Source organism: Phyllostomus hastatus, unplaced genomic scaffold (assembly GCF_019186645.2).
Source record: "Phyllostomus hastatus isolate PE091 unplaced genomic scaffold, TTU_PhHast_1.1 phas_contig_137, whole genome shotgun sequence".
Lineage (NCBI taxonomy): Eukaryota > Metazoa > Chordata > Mammalia > Chiroptera > Phyllostomidae > Phyllostomus > Phyllostomus hastatus.
The window spans coordinates 14,870,247-14,876,289 of NW_025333583.1; the positions used below are offsets into that span (position 1 = coordinate 14,870,247).

Consider the following 6,043-nt stretch of genomic DNA (forward strand, 5'->3'; position numbering starts at 1 on the left):
CTTGTTACCATTGAATACCATAGTTTTTGTATTGGAGATTCTCTTCTTCCCTGTCTCTCCTCTCTCTCTTTCTCTCCCTCCCCCATCTCTCTTTCTCTAGCATTTCTCAAACTTTACTCTGCAAGAGGATCATATGAAGAAGTTGTTTCTAAAAATGCAGAATCAGGCAGTGCCCTTGGCAGTCCCCCAGATCGGTCTCCCTCTCCAACAGTGTTTGGATGGAACAGACGCAGGGAGGCCCCTCCTTCCAGCTCTGACCACCCTCCAACCTTTTTCCAGTCACCACCTGTGAGGCCATCTCAGCCATCCTCGGCCTCCAAGACCAGCCAACACAGTTTATTTTACCTTAACTCCTGATTGACAAACAACCATGAGCTCCCAAATTCATCAGCATTATTCCACCAAGGTGGAGGCTTCTATCAACCCCATGGTTAACCTGCACCTGCAGGCCTCATACACCTACCTCTGTCTGGGCTCCCAGTTTGACCGGAACATTAGGGCTCCGCAGGACTGGGCCACTTCTTTCATGAGCTGGCTTACAAGAAGCACAAGGGCACCGAGCCTCTCTTAAAGATGCAAAACCAGTGCAGTAGAAGAGTTCTCTCCCAGGACATGCTGAATCCATCCCACAATGAGCGGGCTAACACTCAGGACATGGTGGAAGCTGCCATGGTCCTGGAGAAGAACCTGAGCCAGGCCCTTTGGGATCTGCAGGCCCTGGGTTCTGCCCACACGGACCTCCATCTCTCTGCCTTCCTGAAGGGCCCCTCCCTGGATGAGGAGGCGGAACTCATCAAGAAGGTGGGCCACCACCGGACTAACCTGCGCAGGCGGGACTGGGTATCTCTTCGAAAGGTTCACCCTCACTCACAACGAGGAGCCTTTGGAGCCTGGAGGTCTCTGAGCGGCCCCTCTGCACCCCCCTGGTGTCTGGCTTTTGCTTGAGCCTCTCCCCGAAACCAGCAGGCATCCTTTTAACCACCCTGGAGCCTTCTCCCATACACTGGATCAAATGAAAATAATAATGCTATTTTGCAGGGAAAAAATGTAATTTAATTTTAAAATAATTAAAAAAATAAAAATGTACATTCAACCCAGCCCCAATGAATCACAATCTCTAGTGGGAAAATTTGAGTCTACATTTTGAATAAGCTCCTAACTTGACATTACTCAGCAAAAAAGTTGTGCATAACTCTTCGGACTCCAAGTCGTATCCCTCTGGAGGCAGGAAATCAGCCTGAGAATTTGATCTTCTCAGCCAGCTCTGAGAGCAGCTCTGGACCCAGGCTTTGGGACTCAGCCCAGATGCCGTGACAATGGCCAAGGAGCCAGCTCCTCCCTTGCAGGTGCAGACCTGGTTCTTGTAGCCCCTTTTCTCTGCACCACAGACACTGGCTGACTAAGCAACATGGCCAGTTCTGGATGATCTTGCATGGCCGAGGCAGAGTGAGCCAGCTGAATTCTTGAAGTTTCCTTCTAGGTGTGTAAGTTGCACTGCTCATTCCACGTTGCCCTGAAATAGCAGCTTCTCCCACCATATTCATAAACTCCACTCTACTCACAGTCACTCACCTATACATTCGAACTCTTACCTCTTTTGGGGAAATAGAAAGGAAGCATGAAATACAAATAACATGGGCTACCAGGCAAGTCAGAAAGGTTCAAAGTTTCTCTTTCAAATGGTTGAAAAGTACCTGCTGTGAGGCAATTCTGAAGCTTACAAGAGGAACTACCCGAGGCAGAGTGTCTCCATTGATTACTTTCCCCACCGGGGAGCGGGCTGCCACATACACCAAAAGAACATGGCGAAATGGGATAGTGTTGTACAAGGACTTGGTAAAACCTCATCTCCTTCCACAGGTGAGTTTTGTATGGGTGAGTGACCGGCTGGATGCAAATGCAATCCTCCTGCCGTGAGGATTCAGCGTTGCCAGAAGGCTGCTCCAATAAGGGCCGCCTTCCATCCCTACCTCCACCACTCATTTGAAGCATGCAGGGAAGTGGGAGCCTGCGTGACCTTAACAATGAACTATCGGTGCATGTTTTCAACCACAAAGAGGAAAGAAAGCCTTTTTTCCATTTTTGCTTGCAAACACATGGAAGAACACTGTTGATCAAGATCCCTTCTCAAACATCCTTCCTAAAACAGTTCCAAGGTTCGTACATTCTTACCAACTTTCTGTCCTCACAGTCTTTAATCTCCCAAGAAAACCCCAGCACACCTGTGCCTCCCACAATGGTGGCTCTTTCCCAGCAGGTACATTTAGAGAAAGGAATCTGTCAGCACACTAATGACTGCTGTCAAGGGAGGGAGGAGAGGCTGCCAGCACCGTAGGAGAAACTATCTCCGGGAAATCAGAAGCGTGCCTTAGTGTGCACGGTGTGTGCCTATTTATGTTCTCGTTTCCTCCACTGGCAATTGCTTCTGTCAATCCTTGAATTCTGTCCTATGAATGAAACGGAAAATTGCTACAGCATTACCCAGTCTCCGCTGGATGTTAAACCAACAACATAGTGATCTTAAACTCAAGTTTAGGTAACTCCTGCTCTATACTTCTTTGAGCTGAAAGGGAAGCAGAGAATACTCCTCAAAAGATGTGATACTGAAAAGTAAAAATAGTAAAAATTATTTGCCTGATTTCGAGTATGTGTTTGTGTGTGTTTTGTTTTGCGCTTCTGTTTAAGCTGGTGGAGATTTTTCTAAAAATAAAAAAAGAATATGGGGTCTTTTGATGTATCTTCTACCACAGGTCGATGACTCAGTTGCCAAGAAAATTCAAGGAAATAAGTAGGAGGAAACACATGGTCGCTAGGAGGTCAGAGGCAAGGGAATACCACAGAAACTTAAACATGTTGCCACTTTCCTAGAAGACAGACACAGGATATCAGTTACTAGAACTTCCATTATGCATCAGAGACCACTAACTGTCCACTAAAGTCAGTCCTCCCCTTCTTTCATTGTAGCTGGGCACACAACCATTCGGCAGAAGACTTCGTTCCCAGCCTCCTAGATGTGGCCATAGGACCACAAGCTCGTGGGTGTGATTAAAGTGGGATGTGATGGATTCCACTCCCTGGTCTGGGGCAGAAGGCAACCGTTACGCACTCCTCCATTCTCCTGACCTTCCCACAAGCTGGAACACAGATGGGCCTGCAACCAGCATGGATCTCACAGACGAGGACAACATGACTACACAGAAGGAATCTGTGATCCTGGGAGCCCATATGGAGCAAAGCTAACCTGCAGTAAGAGAAAAATAAATTTCTATTCATTTCAGCCATTATGTTTTGGAGCCTCTGTAACTGTAGCTTAGCTTTCACTCTAACTACGACATATTGTGACATTTGAAATTAAGGTCTTAGAATGGAAATAAAGAGCCTTCAAATGATACCTGTTTTATCTGTTTAATACAAACTTCCCTTGATTTCTAGATATATTCTGTTTTCAAGGCAATAATATATTGTTTCCTGAGAGCTTATACAAGACAGATTCACAAATTAAAAGAAAGAACATTATATTTTTCCCAAAAATGTTATTCTAAATTTACCAAAAGGGAAATGTCCTTTGAAAAGTCATCCACAATCAAACTTGTATTAATTACAGATTTGTTCAGCCTCCATAGCTGTAGGTGAAAACAGTTACGGAACAAATTGTGCCCACACCCCCCCCCCCCACACACACACACTCCTACGTTGAAGGAAGTCCTAAGTCCCAAAACCTTGGCATGTGGCTATGTTGGGAGACATAGGGTCTTCACCTTAATTAAGGTGAAATGAGGTTATTAAGGCAGACCCTAATCCAATATGACTAGTATCCTCATAAGAAGAAGATATTAGAACATACAAGGGGGGACCCAGAAAAACTCGGAGTTACCTTCTGGAGGGCAAGCCCCTTGTAGGACAGGCTTCCCCCACTAGGTGAGTGTTCTGGGAACACATCCATATCAGTGTGCCAGCTGGTGTTGTGAGAGGCTGCGTTCAGCTTCAGTGAATTTTTCTGAAGATTCTTTCAATGCATTTCCCCATTTCACGATGCATGATTTACAAGAGCATAGGCACACACCGTGCTGAGTGCTCAGCAGTTTTTAACCAAAATGGCATGACCCCTGTGCCCCACCCTCCCTATTCACCCGATCTTGCCCCACGCAACATTTTGTTTGTTGGTTTGTTTATTTGTTTGTTTCCCTGGATGAAAAAAGTCCTCAAAGGAAAACATTCTGCCAATGTGGAAGACATGAAACAAAAAACAGCAGAAGCACTAAAAGGCATCAAAATTGACAAGTTCAAAAACTATTTTGGGCAGTGGAAAAAGGTCTTGATAGGTGTATTGCATCAAATGGAGAGTACTTTCAAGGTGATGGAAGTTTAAACATGTAAGAATAAATACACAATTTTTTTATAAATAAGTTCTGGCATTGGGGGTCCCCTCTCATAGACACACACATGCACGCATGCACACACACAATACCATGTGAAGACACAAGGAGAAGATAGCTGTGCAAGATAGGGAGAGAGACTTTAGGAGAAATCCACCTTGGTGACAGTATTGATCTTCTTGCCTTCAGAAATGTGAAACAATAAATTTCTGTTGTTTCAGCTACACAGACTCTGCTTCTTTGTTGTGGCAGCCTTAAAAGATTAATACAGGTACTAAAGATAAAGTTCTCCTTTGGAGCCAGAACAAAGGACAAATTCTTGGGGATGGTTCTCTAACAAAATAAAACAAAACAAACAAAAGAAATTAGTTTTGTATGATTTCCAGTTATTCAAATATTTAGATTTTTCCAGCTAACAGAGAATTTATTCATACTTTGATTACATCTGAACTTTCAAAACAATGCTAAACCTCTCCCAAAATAAATTTGGATCCATGCTCCACGCTATATTCAAAAGCAAACTTGAGATAGATTAAAGATCTAACTGCAACAAATAAAAAGCTTATAAAATATATAAAGCTTATAAAATATATGAGTGTATGAAGACTTTTTGAACATGAAACTAAATCTTCAAATCTCAATGTCAAAATTGCATGGGCTTAACTTCATGAAAATGAAGAAGTGTGGTTCAATGACAGTGTCTCCTCTGCACTCCACTCTACTCCGTGCTGCTCTGCTCCAGTGGGTCATCCTGGGTGTTTTAGCTGGAGCCTGGGAAACAACACAGTGCTCACTCATCAGTGAAAGGAAAAGTGCATTGTCCGTGCCAGGGGGGAACTGGCTTATATAGACAAAATCCCTGCCCCTGGTCCTTGATTGGTCTGTGTCCAGGCAAATAAGGACTCTGAATCCTCAAAATCTGATTGGTCCACAAGGCACTGTCCTGATTGGTCATAATAGAGACTTCTGATTGGACAGATCTGTGCAGCTGTACGGATGGGGCAAGTCTCAGTCCTATTGTTTGAAATAGGATTTCAGGAAGTCCATCATAAGGACTGGCTCAGATGGCAGAAACACAAGGCAGGCATTTCAGGGCAGAGACAGGTAATTAATTCAATGCAGACTTCTTCCTAAAGTGTAGTTTGCATGAGGACCCCTGTGTAGAAATAGCTGCTAAGTTCTGTTTTTATTAATTTGAGCTCAGTTAGCCACTGGAGCCCTTCTTAGTGGCCCCTTTTTCCTCTGGGTTCACAACATCTACCCTAGAAAAAGTTAACAGACTAGAAAAGGTATCTACAACATCTAAAGACAGGAGAGATTACTATCTAGATTATCCTCCTCCCAAAAAATAAAAATGAAAACAAGACAAAAAAAAGACTTCTGTAAATCAACAAGAAAATAATGTAATACCCAACAGAAAAATAAGCAAAGGGTGTGAACAGGCAAATCTCAGCAAAGGGCCAGATGTCTAGCAATCATATGAAGAAAAGTTCAACACCACTAGCAACAAAAATACTGACAGTTTCCACATCAACAAAATTCCACATTGTCCATTAGAATTGCAAAAACTAGAATATTGGATCATATCAAGTGTTGGAGAGAACATAGGAATAACAAACTATTAGATTTCATTTCAGGGAGTATGAACTAGTCCACTGGTTACAGAA

The 6,043-nt window shown here is 43.6% G+C and overlaps 1 pseudogene; it reads left to right on the forward strand.

Annotated features, from left to right (window-relative positions):
• Positions 1 to 370: 370 nt before the first annotated feature.
• LOC123827890 lies at positions 371 to 945 on the forward strand (annotated as a pseudogene).
• Positions 946 to 6,043: the final 5,098 nt, after the last annotated feature.